General features: G+C 37.9%; 3 pseudogenes; all 3 read left to right on the top strand.

The window, feature by feature from the left end:
- The first annotated feature begins 584 nt into the window (after positions 1-584).
- On the top strand, positions 585-1628 carry LOC114500531 (annotated as a pseudogene).
- Positions 1629-6384: 4756 nt separating this feature from the next.
- On the top strand, positions 6385-10901 carry LOC114498955 (annotated as a pseudogene).
- Positions 10902-15986: 5085 nt separating this feature from the next.
- LOC114500832 lies at positions 15987-16347 on the top strand (annotated as a pseudogene).
- Positions 16348-17898: the final 1551 nt, after the last annotated feature.

Below are 17898 nucleotides of genomic sequence, written 5' to 3'. Positions count from 1 at the left end.
TGATAATATAAAGAGAAAAAGTAATACATTATTTGAAGCAGGTTCTCTAGTGTTGCTGATAAGAACAGTTTATTTTTTATCTTTACTTCATTTTCCATTACCATTTAGTCCTTTTATACCCCCTCCCCCCATCAATCACTACACTGTTGTCCATTTCCATGAGTCCCTTCCCTTTCTGCCCAATCACTCCATCCCTTAACCTCCCCCCTCATTAGCTGTCAAAAATATACAAGATTCAATGCACATAACTCTGGACTCTAAAAGGTGCCCAAACTTACCTTGAGTAATTATTTTGTTTAGAATAACTTTTATGTGCATTAATGAAGATAAACTATTGAATTCACACCTTTTCTATTGTTGGCACTATTACAGATATTCCCCATTTCCCCTCACCCATCCCTTGCCTCTCTCCACCCAGCCCTTGTCCACACAACTCCCAGCTTTCATCACATTCTTGTCTGTGTCCATAGGCTATGCATACATGCATATGTGTTCCTTGGCTGACCTCTTCCAGTCCTCCCACCCACCTCCCCTCTGAGATCTGTCAGTCTGTTCCAGGTATCCATGCCTCTGGTTTTATTTTGTTCATCAGTTTATTTTGTTCATTAGATTTCATGTTTGAGTGCTGATATTAATGTAATGTTTCATGACAGGTTCGTTTTGGTAAGAGCAACGTTATCTCATGGATTCCCTGGGGCCTGGGAATCACACTACAGTGACAGACTTCATTTTACTGTGCTTAACTGCTGACCCAGTCCTTCGAGTCATCCTCTTCATGATCATCCTGTGTATCTACCTGGTGACCACATCTGGCAACCTCAGCACAATCATTCTGATTATCAGAATCTCTTCTCAGCTCCATCATCCTATGTACTTTTTTCTGAGCCACTTGGCTTTTGCTGACATAGGCCTTTCAACTTCTGTCACACCCAATATGCTTGAAAACTTCCTGGTGCAGGGAAATCCAATCTCCTATCATGGATGTGGTATGTAGCTTGGTTCAACTGCTGTCTTTGGGGCAGTTGAGTGCTTCCTTCTGGCTATGATGGCATATGATTGCTTTGTGGCAACCCACAACCCACTGCTTTATTCAACCAAAATGTCCACACAAGTCTGTGTTCAGTTCATCATAGTGGCTTACATGGGTGGTTTTCTCAGTTCTTACTGTTTTTCTATTTCCTTCTATGTTTTACTGTTCTGTGGACCAAATCACATCAATCATTTTTTTCTGTGATTTTGCTCCTCTAGTGGAAGTCTCCTGTTCTGATAGCAGTCTCCCTGCAGTTGTCCCCTCATTTGTTGCTGGCTCCATCGTTGCGGTCACAGTGTTTGTCATACTTGTCTCCTACATCTACAACCTCATCACCATCCTGAAGATGAACTCCAAAGAGGGGCATCACAAGGCCTTCTCCACCTGCACTGCCCACCTCACAGTGGTCACTCTGTATTTTGGGGCTGTCACATTTGTTTATGTGATGCCCAAGTGTACCTTCTCTAGTGACCAGAACAAGGTGGCATCTGTGTTCTACAGTGTGGTCATCGCTATGCTGAACTCCATCATCTATAGTCTCAGGAATAGTGACATTAAGGGGGCTCTGAAGAGAGAGCTCGGCAGAATATTTTCATAGTGAAGTTTGATATATTTTATGATTTGATAATAATAATATGCCATAAATAAAAGGAAATTGAGCTGACTGTGGTCTAAATATATTGGTCCATATGTCATCATGTGTGGGGAACATTTCAGTGAAGGTAGGGGGTGGATTTTCTGATGTCAATGGTAACTTCAAGGCACATAGTGAGTTGTTAATAACATTCATTTACAATCAGAAACAAAAAACATGAAAAAATACTTAATATGCTGAAAATACTCTTAAAATATTATTTCTTTTTTTCAAAAAGTGTTCTCTGCCATAACTTAAGGTTATTATACCTCCAAGTATTTAAGGCTGTGTCTACTTATAATAGGAGCTTATCCTGAAATGAGAGGGATGCTTACAGTTATGCTTGTGTATTGATGTGGACTTAGGCCAGCAGTGTCCATGGTGTTAAGATGCAACAAACAAATTCACATGGACTACAGAAGTCCTGTGGAGAAAAAGGGATCGAATGGCCACTCTCTGAGAGAGAGAGAGAGAGAGAGCACCTCAACCCTTGCCTGGACAGGCTTTTATTGCTTTCCAGTAGCATTACATCAAAGCAGGTTCTCATTCATTATACTCAGGTTTGCTTTAGGGCATTACTTTTTACAGATGACAACAGAAAGGATGTTACTGATTACTTTCTACAGATTAACAAGGAAAAAATGTTGCAAATGCAAGGAACTGATAAGAGTGATTGGTCTGGTTATACTCCATCCTTGGGGGAATTAGCACAGACTTCAGGAAGTTACTTTAAAGATATGTAGTAAACATTTGCAGCTTCAATTCAGGGTGAGGGAGTTTTACCAAAAGCAAGCCACAAAGCAGCCCAGATATAATGCAGACCTGGTTTCCCACAGGAAAGCTGATCCATGGGTTTGGATCGACTGAGCTGACTCACGCCTGTTGGTTTTCTGATAGGGCTGGGCTATATTCGCCAACACAAAGCAGATTGGTTCGCTATAGTGTATATTCTGAGTGGAAATGGCCAAGTGGAAGCAGACAGTAAAACTATTGATGACATTCTTCTTATAGGAAAGGTATCTGCTGGGATGCACTTTGTGGACCTGTAAATTGTGACCTGTATTCCTGATCTCTGGCTCCAGGCTAGTTCTGAGGAAGGCCATGAAAGAATAGGATGAGATGCCCCCGATTGATTAACTTGTGAGTTCTGTCAGGTCAAAACAATGACTTCTCTGTTGCAATGAGCAGTGTTCCTGAACTCCTCGGGGACTGAGTGAACAAACTCTTGAAGTGACTTGTTCATGAGTAGACTCATTTGTGTTAAGGAAGCTTGAGAGAACTGGATTGTGTTTCCTGTGAAGCCTAACTGACCTTTATCACTCACTACCATATTTATTTGGTTTTCCCCACCAGCTTCTTAGTGCTGTAGACAAAAATTATTTTTGTCTATTGAATTTCCAGCACAAACTGTATATTAAGTGGTCATCTGTTATCACCCAAATTGCTCCCTTGCAATTGTCTGTATTTTATGAAAAGACACCACCATTCAATCAATTGATTAATTCTGAACTCCTGAGTAATTTTTTCTTCCACACACATTGTACATTTGTCTTGTACATTCTGAGTCCAATATTCATCACCTACTTCTCTTACTTTTTATTGTCAGCACCTCTATTTCAATCTACCACCCAATGCATGGGTTTTACAATAGTACTCGTGTGATAGCTAATTTTATGTGTCAAGTTGACTAGGCAAACAGCCATCTAGATTTTACTGTGAAGGTAACTGTATATGTGATTAACCTTTAAATCAGTAGACTTGGACTCAAGCAGGTTACCCTCAACAATGGGAGTACCTCTTATGCAATTAGTTGAAAGCCTTAGAGAAGGCTGCAGTCCCCCCAAAAAGAGGGACATTGTCTCCAGGCTCCCTCATAACTCAACAGTGTGACATCAGCTCTTACTGAAATTACCGGTCTGGACTGCCCTTGGATTCTGGAATTGCCCACTCCCATGCTCTGTAAGCCAGGTCCTTAACAATCAATCAGTCAATCATCCAATCAATCAGTTGCTCACTGTCCATCTCTGCATGTATGCACATATGTGTATGTGTACATACATATATATATATCTCCTATTGGTTCTATTTCTCTGGAGAATCCTGACTAACACAACCCTAATTAGCTTTCCTCCTGCCTCTCTCACTCTCTTCCCATCATTTTTCATATACCAACCATAGCCATAACTCTAAATAGACAAGTTCCTTCATTAATAGCCCTAACAATGTTATAATAAGGCTACAATTCTGAACATGGCTTACAAAGTCTTGAACATGGCCCATGTTTCTTTTTTGACCTTCAAATCTCTTCCCTTGATCTCTAAACACAGAAAATCTAGGACCAATCATTTGGTTTCCTTTACAGGAAAAAGATGGCTACTTTTCCCTGTTTTTTGATTAATCTATTTTTGTATTGTTGTTCAAGTATAGTTGTCTCCATTTCCTCCCCCACTCCCCCCAACCCACTCAGCTCCACCTCCCACCCTCAATCTTACCCCCTTGGGCTTTATCCATGTGTCCTTTATATATGTTCCTTAATGACTCTTCTCCTACTTTCTCCATTATCCGTCTCCCTCCTCCCCTCTGGTTACTGTCAATTTGTTCTGTATTTCAGTGTCTCTGGTTCTGTTTTGCTCATTTGTTTGCTGTATTGATTAGGCTCCAATTATAGGTGAGATCATATAGTACTTGTCTTTCACCACCTGGCTTATATCACTTAGCATAATGCCCATCAATCCACTTAGCAGTTCTATCCACTATGTCACAAAGGGTAGGAGCTCCTTCTTTCCTTCCACTCTATAGGATTCCATTGTGTAAATGTACCATAGTTTTTTGATCCACTCATTTACTGATGGACACTTAGCTTGCTTCCAAGACTTGGCTACTGCAAACTGTGCTGCTATGAACATTGGGGTGCATAGGTTCTTTTGAAGTGGTGTTTCAGGGTTCTTAGTGTATAATCCCAGCAGTGGAATTGCCAGGCCAAAAGGCAGTTCCATTTTTAGTTTTCTGAGGAAATTCCATAATGTCTTCCCCAGTGGCTACACCAGTCTATATTCTCAAGAGTGTCCTATAGTTCCCTTTTCTCCACAATCTCATCAGAACTTGTTTTTTGTTGATTTATGATGGCCATTCTGACTGGTGTGAAGTGGTATCTCATTGTGGTTGCAATTTGCATCTCTCTGATGGCTAGTGATGCTGCACATCTTTTCATTTGTCTCTGGGTCCTCTGTATGTTCTCCTTGGAGAAGTGTCTGCTCAGGCTCTTTGCCCATTTCTTAAATTGGGTTGTTTTTCTTCCTGGAGTGGAATTGTGTGAGTTATTTATATATTTTGGAGATCAAACCCTGTCCGAGGTATCATTTGCAAATATAGTTTCCCATGTGGTTGGTTCGCTTTTCATTTTGCTGATGTTAGCTTTAGTTGTGCAGAAGCTTTTTACTTTAAATCCTTAAACATGCCCATGTTCTTTACCACATCAAGACCATGTCATATGCTGTGGCTTCACCTGAAATGTATTTTTTACCTCACCTGGGCAATGCCTAATGATACTATAGGTACTAACCTAAATGCTGTTTTCTATCCTCTGGAAAGTCTTCTTGAGGCTCCTAACAAATTAAGTACACCTGTTATCCCTCTGTAGAACCCTGTATATTTTCTTCAGAATACCCAATGCACATTACAGTTGAACATTCAGTATTTGTTTTCTCCCCAATGTTGGAAGCTTCATTTAGACAGCTACAGTGTCCTTCCTCTCTCCCCATGTATGTATGTTCACACAGTTCCTGAACCATAGTGAGCATAAATGCTTAGTTGAAATGGAACAATTAATAAATGAATGGCTAGCTGAATGAAGCTGTTGCTGTGTGATGAACCACTGGTTCAGCTGGCTTTGTATCCTGGCTACTGATCTGTTGAATATTTCATCCTGATTCAAGTGACTGAGTAAATGTATGTATCAGATGTTGCTACAGCTGTGACTGGCCAGTACACAAAATGATGGTGTACTGATGGTGATCAGTATGTCCTTGCTCTCATACTGATTAATTCAGATTGGCAACTAGAGTTGCAGGATTGCTGTGGCTATTCAGAGACTTTATGGTTCCCTATACATTTTTGGAACACTTTTCTAATTCTTGGAAATACACTGTTGGTGTATCTTAGTAGGAATTGCAGTTGAGATATCCCTCCCGAACCTCAGCCATCACTGTGGGAGTGGGGTCAGCCCTTTTCATGTCTCTGCTCTTCCTACCAGTCTTGATGTGGCTTCTGTAAATTCTTGGTTATAAGACTGTTGAGCAAGTCAGCACTTCGTTGTAGAGGTGGATTGTTTATTGGGTGGACCAAAAAGTTCATTTATTTTTTCTGTATGATTGTTCTAGTAGTGCTCAGTTGCCTTTAGCTTCATTTGAAGTAATTCTGTTAGACTGTATTCTGACAGCTCTCAAATCAGTGTGCATTAAAAAATACTTAATCAAAGTTGAACTTTTGTGTATCCATTTTGATATTGAAGATGGAAGAAGTTACAGAATATTTTTGTTGTATTATCCTTTACTATTTTAAAAAAGGTAAAAATGCAGTGAAATGCAAATATATATATGCAGTGTATGGAGAAGTTGCTGTGAGTGAGGAGATGAGTGAAAAGTGGTTTTCAACGTTTTGCGGTACTCTTGACATTTTGACAAATAATTCTTTGCTGTAGGGTTGTCTTGTGTATTGGAAGATGTTTGGCAGCACCCCTGGCCTCTACCCAGTAGAAGCCCATATCAGGAGGTAGCTGACATACTCACATGCAAATCATTAGTTATTGGTGAAAATGAAAGATGTGTCTTTTATTGTACAGAACGAAGCTAAACAAACTTTTTTTTCCCAACACAATGTACTTTATGTTGTTTAGTAGCCTTATAATCATTACTCTAAAGTCTATATCATAAAAATTTCTTGCCTCCATTTCATTTAGTTCTTCTAGAGAATGCTATAGTTCTCTCATTTGGGGCCTAGTTCTTTGTCTTCCCATTTTATCTGCTTCTTTGTATTTAATGCATTATACAGATCTGCAAAGACTTTGGTGCCACCCTGTGTTGGACACTGCCTGTGACTGGCCCTGGGCAATCTGTTTGGAGTGATCAGTGATCCACAGCTGGTGCTTAAGCTGCACAGGGTGGGCCAGGAAGGATTCCTGTGGTTGTGGCCATTGCTTCCCTTCAGGCTTATGCTGCTTGGTGGAGAGTGTTCTAACCAAGAAAGATGGCTTCAGCATTATGGAGAAGGATTCAGCACAGGGATCCTGGTGGCAGATCCTTCAGCTCTCTCCACAGAGCCACCAACCCCAGACTGTCCTTGAGAATCTCTAATCTACTCTGCCCTCCCTCCTCTGGAGCCCAGGGTAAAGTGGCTGCTAATGATATTTTTGCATTACCTCTTTTAGAGACTCTGTCCATCTTTAGCCACCTCTATGTGGCAGACAGAAACCCGCTGTTTTTCACAGCCAGGTGTTACTGGGGTTCCTTTCCCAGTTCTGGTGCTCAAGGCTGGGGAGCCCTGCTTGGGATCTAGTCCCCTCACTTCTCAGGGGGAACACCCTGGCCACTGAAACATCCCTCCAGAACTTCTGCTGCTGCCCTGGGAGTCCAGCCAGCCCTCTCATGTCCCTGCAGTAGATACCAATCTCAATGTGGTGATGTGGTTACTTCCATCAGTCCTTGGTCATTTGGCTTCTCTACAGCTAGTGTTCAGTTGGTTATTCAGGATAACTTTTTTTTCATTAGTTGTAATTCCAGATTAGTCCTGGGAAGAGGTTGGTATAACTTCCACTTACTCCTCTACCATCTTGGGTCTGCCCCATTTTCTTCCAGATTGTTTTATGTTTTAGTTGTAAGTCTAGTTGTTCCTGAGATCAGGCGACTGTATCTTCTCCCTTTCCACTGCCATCTCGGATCCTTCACTTTTGTCTCTTGACATTTGCAGGGGACTGGTTTGTTTCATTTTAGCAAATGTGACTCAGCTCTGTATGGAAAACCTACAGAAGCAAAGTGGTGGGCAGGAACCAGACCTTCAAACTGAGTTTTCCCATGGGAATCACACCTAGAAAATGCGTACAGACTGTTATGGCTTGCTTTTGCTAAAACTCCATCACCTTGGTCTAAAATTACAAATGTGTACCCTCTATCTTCAAGGTAATTTCCAAAGCCTCTGTGAATTCACCGAAGGACAGGGATAATCAGCTCACTGCCATTCCCCTCTGCATGTTATTTTCATTTCCCCAAATGTACCTAACATGTGGACAATAACATTCTATGTAATAGACAATAAATCTTTCTCTGATGTAAGCCTCGAGAAAAACAATAAAAGCCTGTCTAGGCAAGGGTTGGGGTGCTCTCCTTTTGAGAGAGTGGATGAGGCATTCATAGACACTTTCCCCTCAAGAGAGTAGCCGTCCTGTTTCCTTTTTCTCACTGTCTCCTGTGCATTTATTTTCTTTTTTAGCCACAACAGGCGTACTCTGGCTAGCAGAGGCATTGTTTTGTAATTTTAGTTATTCTAATGGTTTTATAATTTTTTTAGTGGTTTTAAGCATCTTTTCAGCTGCTTATTAGTAATTTGTATATCTTCTCTTTAAAGTACATTTCAAAGCTTTCTCCCATTTAAAAAAGTAGGCTGCCTTCCTTTCATTTAGTTCTAAGAATTCTGTATATATGCTATATTTAGTCTTTTCTCATAAATATATATTTTTGATGCATGTAACATGTTCTTTTTAGTATCCTAGATGATTTGTTTGAAGAGTAAATGTTTTCAAACTTGAAATCTTTATGTCATTTTTATTTGTTAGTTTTTACAAGTCTCTGTTCTATCTAAAAACCTTTGCCTAATCTAAATGTATAAGTACTTCTTCATATATTTAGCTGTAAAAATGTTATATTTTTGTCTTTTGTATGCATATCTGTGATAGATTTAGAGTTGATCTTTCTGTATGGCATGTGATAAGTTTTATTGTTCATTATTTTCATATAATACAAAGTTTTTCAAGTAACAGATGTTCGATACTTTTCCCCTGTTGAATTGCATTTTACATCAATCCAAATAAATTTATATATATATCTCCAATATATATGTGGATCTATTTTTGGACCATCTTTCTTGATCTGTATGTCTATCATTTTACCCATACCATACTGTTATAATTACTTTGCTTTTATGGTAAGTGTTGAAGTCATGTAGTGCTAATCTGCCTAATTTTTTGTTTTTAAAAGATATTTCACTTCCTGACTTATTTTCATAGCCACAAATAATCAGCTTCTCTATTCATATAAAAGTCCTTTTATACTCTTTATCCATATTGCATTGAATCTGTAGATCGGAGTTTGGAGAGTTAGGGAAAGTTAGCTTGTTAATGATATCGAGTCTTCCAATCCATAAAAATGGTGTGTGTCACTCCATTTATTTATGTCTTTTTTCTTTTTCTCATCAATGATCTACAATTTTTAGTGAAAAAGTGTTACATAGCTTTTGATAACTTTATTCCTAAATATTTATGGTTTGGGCATATTATAAATCATTTTTCTGTTTAAACCTTCCTGTTGTTTGCTATCATATAAATATAAAATTGTATTAACTTTTTATCCTATAATCTTACTAAATTAGTTATAGAATGTTTTGTAGATTTCTTAGAACTTTCTGTATGAACACTTACCTACAGTGAAGATAGTTATATTCCTTCCTGTTTTACCTTTATGATTTTTATTACTTGCGATTTCCTTATTTCAATATTCTGGAACATCCATTATAATGCTGACTAGAATAGGTGAAGTCTCCTGCCTTTCCCCCTAATGTATAGAGAGTTCATTCAATATTTTATTATTAAGAATAATGTGAGCTAAGTGTGTTTCATAGATGCTCATTATCAGTTTTTGTTGGTGGTGCTGTTTTCCTCACTCCACTTTTCATTCTTCTTTTGGGTGAGTTGAAAATTTTAACTTCCATTTCAATCTTTCCATTGGCATTTCAGGCATACATCTTTGCATTACATTCTTAGTAGTTGCTTTCAGGATAATACATGTTCCTAAATTTTCAGTTTGAGTTAATGATATGGTACCTTCCATAAAATATAGAGATCCTGAGACCTTATATGTTTATTTTCCTCCTTCCACCTTTATGTTATAGTTGTCATGTGTTTATAACTCTCTACAAAAAGACTCCAGGATACTATTACAAGTTTTATTTGGTTTTATGTATTTTAAAGAAATTAAGAGAAATATATTTTTATATTAAACCTGGTATTTATCATTTTATTTACATTTTATTTTATTTAAATTTCATTCCATTTCATTTTATTTTATTTAGAGGTAAGGAAGGGGAGGGTAACAGAGGGGGAAAGAGAAAGAGACATCAATGTGAAAGAGAAACATCAATTGTTTGCCTCTCATATACACCCTGACTGGGGACCAAATCCTCAACCTAAGCATGTGCCCTGGCCAGGAATTGAACCTGCGACCTTTTGGTTTGTGGGATGATGCCCAACCAACTGAGCCACACTGCCTAGGGCCAGGTTTTTACCATTTTAGATTTTCTTCAATCATTCCTAGAACTCAAGGTTCCCATTTTCTTCACTGATGTTTTGCTTCCTGGTTATATGATCTAAGTTATTGCTGCAGCCAGACTGGCAATCTCAGCACAATCACTCTTATTAGAATCTCTTCTTGGCCCCATCATCCTACATATTTTTTTCTGAGTCAGTTGGCTTTTTCTGAAATGTGCTTTTCAACTTCTGTCACACCCAATATGCTTGAAAATTTCCTCATAGTGGCTTATGTAGGTGGTTTTCTCAATGCTCCCTCCTTTAATATTTGCTTCTATTTCTAATTCTTCTGTGGGCTAAATCAAATCAACATTTTTTTTCTGTGATTTTGTCCCTCTAGTGGAACTCTCCTGTTCTGATAGCAGTATCCCTGCAGTTGTCCCCTCATTTGTTGATGGCTCCATCGTTGTGGTCACAGTGTTTGCCATAGTTGTCTCCTACATCTACATCCTCATCACCATCCTGAAGGTGGACTCCAATGAGGGCACCACAAAGCCTTCTCCACCTGCTTATCTCACCTCACAGTGGTCACCCTGTTCTACGGGACCACCACATTCACATATGTGATGTCCAAGACCGCCTTCTCAACTGACCAGAACAAGCTGGTGTCTATGTTCTACATGGTGGTGATCCCTATGCTGAACCCCATCATCTACAGCCTCTGAAACAATGAGATTGAGGGGAGGGGGGTGGTCTAAAGAGAAAGTTTGGAAGAAAAATATTTCCTTGCTGAAACATAATATTTTATAGCATTTGACATAATAATATAACAACAAAAGGAAATTGAGTTGTCTGTGGTCTAAATATATTTGTCCACTTATCATTAGTTTATATGGAGCACTTCAGTTGATATGGAGTTGATTTTCCAATATCGTGCTGTAAATTTGAGGCCCATAGTAAGTTACCTTTAATAACATTAAATGTATTACTAGAAACACATACTGACTCATATGAAAAATTCCTAATTTGTTGTGGTCCTTTAAACATTTTATTCATTCATTCATTTATATATAGTTATATGTATAAATTATATATATATTTATTATATATGTATCATTCTTTAAGGTTATTCTCTGCCATACATTAAAGGTTATTGTATTTCAAAACATTTAAGACTACATCCATTTTCAACAACATCTTATCCTAAAGTGAGAGTGATAATTACAGTTTGAACTAAGAGCATTCTAAGAGGAAATGATAAAGTGGAACAAATAGAAAACTGGTAGAAAGGTTTTTCTTTAAGTAAAGTTTACTTCTGAGGGTTGATAGGCTTTGTGGACCCCTAAAATTCTGGCCCATACTCCTGATTAACCTGTTTGTGAATTCTGTCAAGTTGAATCATGTGACTTCTACGTGGAGACGAGAGTTTCCTGAACTCCTTAGGGACTGAGTGGAACAAACTTTTGGAGTGACTTATTCATGGGAATGGCCACATATTGCTCAGCAAACTGGAGGGAACTGGATGGTCTCTACATTGAATTTGTTACTGCCTGATGGAGAGGCTTCATCAACTTCTATAGGCTACAGCAGCCACATTTATTTGCCTTTCCTGTCCCCTTTTTAGTGCTTTTGACACAAAATCTGTATTTCTGGAGACAGAGTCATTGAACATTAATCACTTCATCCATTCATTTGTTCCTTATATTCAAAAATTATATTACATGATTCTTACATTCTAGGGATTGTCCTAGGCTTTTGGGAGTATAAGTGACAAGCACCCAAAGATATGTGCCCTGATGGAATTTATTTTATAGCATAAGAGAGATAATAAAACTAACAAATAATTGATTCAGACTACACAAAAGGGATAGTGCTATGAGGAAAGAAAAAGGAGAACATAGTAAGGAAAATTAATATGTCACGGTAGGGAGTGGGAACATAACGTTGGAGCCAAGGTGCAGGAGGTGAGGACACTTCCTGTCAACTGTGGTTACCTGTGTACATTTGTAGAAGTCTAATCTTCTACTCACAAGCATATAATTTACCTTTGAGACAATGTCAGATTTGATATTTTTAATCAATACTATGGTGAGCACAACTAAAAAAGTGACAAATGCTAAATATCTTATCATCTGAGAGGATAATAAGGAATTGGGAAGCTAGACAAGTACACCTCATACTCCAAAATGTTTTTCCCATGAAAGATTTTGACAAGTCAGGCCAGCCAGGCCATGGATTTGGTGTTCTTTTGGAATGGGAAGAGCATAAGACAAAGCCTAGGCCATGTCCAGGTGAAAATTTTGATTGACAGACCTCATAAATATCCTTAGAATAAGGAGAAACCTGATATAACCAAGTCTTGCACAGATTTACAGCCCTGGACATGTAGCGAGTCTTCTCAAACCTTGAACTTGGATATATGATAGTTAAGGACAGGTGATGCTTCAAGGTGAACTGAATAAGCAAACAAACAACTCAAGCCTAAATTATTTCTACCAACAATTATTCTAATAAAATGAGTGGAATCCAGTGAAAAACAATGACTAAATAGTATGCAAAATACCCATATAGAACTTCACAACTGAAATATTCACCATGCCAGCAGTTATACTGAGCATTTCTCTTTCGTGAGAATAAATAATCCTTATGGGCTTTCACATTGGATCCTGAGAGAAAGCATAGGCAGAGGAGCCATCCTAGTTTAGAAGTCTCATGATTTTAATTGGGAACAACACATCTAATAATACTGTCAGGTATAATTCCGGGGTCCCTACAAGCATTGTTTCCAGTTATAAGAATAAATGCAGTCAGAAAGCTTTAAAAAAAACCCAGAATATATTTCCTATATGGTCCTTTACAACTAAAGGACCATATAGGAATGGTCCTTTACCTATATGGATGTACTTTACAACTAAAGAATCCCTTTTGTTATATCCAATGTTGCACATAACAAAGCTGGCATTCCATTTTTTGTCAAAATTTAGGATAAACAGAAAGTTCACAAAGTCAAATTTGTCCTTAGAAAAATCAAAGCATTTTGTTAAGGCTTTACCATAAATGGGATCATACTTGCCATCTGGGATCTTAAATGCCATGCAGTCTCTACATGGATCCTGAACAAGTGTACTGTTTAGGCTTTTGTACTGGATCATAAGCAGAACAGAAGGGCCCTCTGTGGTGGTACTTGAGAAATGGGCCACCCACTTTAAGTGCACATACAGGGTTCTCAGAGAAATTACAGAACATTTCTGGATGTGATCAAAGAAGTCCTTGGCAACCTTTTAGTTTTTGTTTGGCAAAGTTGTGAAGTCCTTTGCCAAAACTGTATACCTACCTCTATACTATTGAGCCTATGCTGATTTTGTGAGTTTAACAAAAACGTATTTTCTTGGTTGGTCTTGATGGTTTTTATAACAGTTATTTGGCAATTTCACATAATATTACTGACACATGTTAACCCTTAGTTATTGGTTAATGTTAACCCTTAGTTAAGAAAAAATAGTTGGGGAAAAATATAAAACTTAGCTCTTAGCTAAACCAAATGGAAAGAAGTCATAATTTTAATTTTTCATAATGTATTTTAACACTTTCTGAGAGTTCCAGCCAAGATGGAGACATAGGTAGAAACCTTTCACGTCCTTGCACAACCAAAAGGAGGATAACAACCAATCTAAAACCAATAAACAACCAGAAGTGCCAGAAAATCAAGCTGCCTGGAACTCTGATAACCAAGGAATTAAGGGAAAAAACAACCAGAACAACCAGATTGGTAAGGCAGTGGACTGCGAGGTCAGCTCAGAAAAATGGAGGTGAGGCAGCAGACAGGGCAAGTGGGGCTGGGTGAAGGGGAAACTGAGACTCAGAGTTGACTACAGACTATAGCAGTTGCCACAGTGGGAGAAAGTCCCAGTTTCACACGAGAGAATTCATTGAAAAGTGTGCTAAAGACCAGCAGGTGAGCTGCACTGTTCCCTCTCTGGCCCCTCCCCCACAAGCAGCGCTGCAGTACAACAAGGAGGGTTGCCCTGCCTGGGTGAATACCTAAGGCACTGCCACCTTACAACTTATCAGGTGCACTGAGACAAAGAAATATGACCGAAATGAAAGAACAGAGCAAAACCCCAGAAAGAGAACTAAGTGATGAGAGGATCATCAACCTATCTAATGGAGAATTTAAAGTCCTGGTAATCAAAATGCTCACAGAACTGATTGAGCTTGGTCAAAAAATGAAAAAGGAAATAAAAGATACCCAAAGTGAAATAAAGCAAAATATTCAGGGAACCAACCAGGAAGGAAACCAGGACTCCAATCCATGATTTTGAACAAAAGGAAAAAAATAAACATCCAACCAGAACAGAATGAAGAAACAAGAATTCACAAAAGTGAAGATAGGCTCGCAAACCTCTGGGACAACCTGAAATGTTCCAGTATCCAAATTATGGGGGTGCCAGAAGGAGAAGAACAATAGCAAAAAATTGAAAACTTATTTGAACAAATAATGAAGGAAAACGTCCCCAATGTGGCAAAGGAAATAGACTTCCAGGAAGTCTAGGAAATCCAGAGAATTGTAGAGAAGTTGGACCCAAAGAGGAACAAACCAAGGCACATCATCATTAAGTTACACAAGATTAAAGATAAAGACAGAATCCTAAAAGAAGCAAGAGAAAAGGAGAGAGTTACCTACAAAGGAGTTCCTATAAGGCTATCAATTGATTTCTCAAAAGAAACCTTGCAGGCAAGAAGGGGCTGGAAAGAAGTATTTGAAGTCATGAAAGGCAAGGATCTACATTCAAGATTGCTCTATCCAGAAAAGCTTTCATTTAGAATGGGAGGCCAGATAAAGTGCTTCTCAGATAAGGTCAAGTTAAAGGAGTTCATCATCACCAAGCCCTTATTATATGAAATGTTAAAGGGATTTATCTAAGAAAAAGAAGATAAAAAATAGGTACAGTAAAATGATAGCAAACTCACAATTATTAACAACTATACCTAAAACAAAAACAAAAGCAAACGAAGCAAACAACTAGAACAGGAACAGAATCACAGAAATGGAGATCACATGGAGGGTTATCAACAGGGGAGTCAGAGGGGGAGAAAGGGGGAAAAGGTACAGAGAATAAGTAGCAAGGATGGTAGGTAGAAAATAGACAGGGGGAGGTAAGAATAGTATAGGAAATGTAGAAGCCAAGAACTTACAAGTATGACACATGGACATGAACTAAAGGGGGGGAATGTGGGTGGGCAGGAGGGGGTTTTCAGGGTGGGGGGGAGTAAAGGGGGAAATGGGACAACAGTAATAGCATAATCAATAAGATATATTAAAATAAATTAAATAAATACAAAAGTAAAAAAATCACATTAGTTAAAACTTAAAAAAATATGAATAGTAAAATGATAACAAACTCACAACTATCAACAAATGAACCTAAAAGAAAACAAAAACAAAAACTAAGCAAACAACTAGAACAGGAACAGAATCAGAGAAATAGACATCAAACGGAGGGATATCAGTGAGGAGGGAGAAGGGAGGAATGGGGGGTAAAAGGTACAGGGAAGAAGAAGCATAATTGGTAGGCATAAAATAGACAGGGAGAGACAAAAAATGGATATGGAAACAGAGGACTTGAAGAACTTTTATGTATAACCCATGGACATGAACTAAGGGGGGGAATGCTGGAGGGTTGGGGGGGCATGGCGGAGGGGGGAGAAAGGGGAGAAAATTGGGAAAACTATAATAGCATAAACAATTAAAAATACTTTAAACAATCCACTTTTTCTTCCACTGCAATTGCCACTGAGGCACAGCAGCCATGACTCTCTGCTACCCAATGGCTGTGGGCTTCAACAAGGGCCACAAAGTGACAAAAAATGTGAGCAAGCTGAGGCACAGCCACTGGCATGGGTGCCTCACCAAGCACACCAACTTCATGTGGGACATGGTTCGAGAGGTGTGTGGCTTTGCCACCTATAAGCAGCATGCCACAGAGCTGCTCAAGGTCTCTAAGGACAAGAGGACCCTGAAGTTCATCAAGAAAAGGGCAGGGACACACATCTGTGCCAAGAGCAAAGAGAGAGGAGCTGAGCAATGTCCTTGCAGCCAAGAGGAAGGCAGCAGCCAAGAAGGACTGAGCCCCATGCCCTTTGTATAATAAAACCTGTTCAGAAAAAAAACCCCAAAACATTCTTAAGTAAGATGACATACAAAATCTGTCCCACAATACAGATATCATTGAACATTGAACATATATGAACACAGCAACAAAGTGCAAAAATGCATTGTTTTTCAATACAGCATTGGGGAATAAACCTAGCTCAACCTATTTTAATGGTTTTCAATTATATAAAATATCTTCTCTATATACAATGTAACAAACCTGGAAGCCAATAACAAAAAGTTAACCAGAAAATAACCCACATATTTGGAAATGAATCAAGTAATCCATTAAATAACCCATATGTCAATGAAAAAAAAACAAATGGAAATTAAAAATAACAATGATACATATAAAAACTTGTGATAAAGATGTATCAGTTCTTGGAAGGAAATTTATACTAGAAATACTAGAAAATAAACCCCCCTAAAATTAACAACATTTACATTAATTTTAACAGGTAGAAAAGAATAGCAACATAAAATTCAGGGTTGAAGAAGAAAAACAATTGTAAAATTAATAGCTGAAATTAATCCAATAGAAATCTAACATACAATGAAGGGGAATAATAATGCCAAATATTTTTTCTTTGGTGAATTCACCTGGATTTATCATGAAAAATGTTTTAAAAAGAAAGCCCAAATAATCAGTATAAGAAAGGTAAAGGTGGACCTAACACAGATTTGTAGATATTGATACAACTGTAAGAATAATTATAAATCCTAAAGCAGTTAGGGAAGAAAAAGAAATAAAAGTCATCCAAGTTGGAAAGGAAGAAGTAGAACTATCTTTATTTGTAGATGACATGATATTATGTAAACAAAACCCTGATGATTCCACAAAAAAACTATTAATATTAATGACCAAGTTCAGTAAAGTTGCAGGGTATAAAATAAATGTACAAAAATCAGTTGCAGTTGCATACTGTAGTAGTTAACTAGCAGAAAAAGAAATTAAAAAAATAATCCATTTACAATCATATCAAAAAGAATAAAAATACCTGGGAATAAATTTAACAAGGAGATGACAGCTCTCTACCCTGAAAACTATGACAGTGATGAAACAATTGAAGAAGACATAAATAAACAGAAAGATATTCCAACACACATGGATTGGAATATTGTTAAAATGTCCTACAAATTTAATGTAATCGCTACCAAAATTCCAATGGTATTTTTCTCAGAAATAGAACTATCCTAAAACTGTATGGAACCATGGAAGATCCCAAATAACCAAAGCAATCTGAAGAGCAAAGTTGAAGGTATCACATTGCCTGATTTTAAACTATGTTACAAAGCTATAGTAAACAGTATGGTATTGACATAAAAACAAACACATAGATAAATGGAACAGAATAGAGAGCCAAAAATAAACCCATGCATATACTGTCAATTTACGACAAAGGTGGAAAGAATATGCAATATGGAAAGGATAGTCTCTTCTATAAATGGTGTTGGGAAAATAGGACAGCCGCATGTGAAAGAATGAAAATAGACCACTATTTTACATCATTCATAAAATTAACTCAAAATGAATTAAAGACTTGAAATGTGACACCTGAAACCACAAA

This window comes from Phyllostomus discolor, chromosome 6 (genome assembly GCF_004126475.2).
Source record: "Phyllostomus discolor isolate MPI-MPIP mPhyDis1 chromosome 6, mPhyDis1.pri.v3, whole genome shotgun sequence".
Lineage (NCBI taxonomy): Eukaryota > Metazoa > Chordata > Mammalia > Chiroptera > Phyllostomidae > Phyllostomus > Phyllostomus discolor.
The sequence above is the reverse complement of the archived record's forward strand: the minus strand, read 5'-3'. Positions and strand labels throughout refer to the sequence as shown.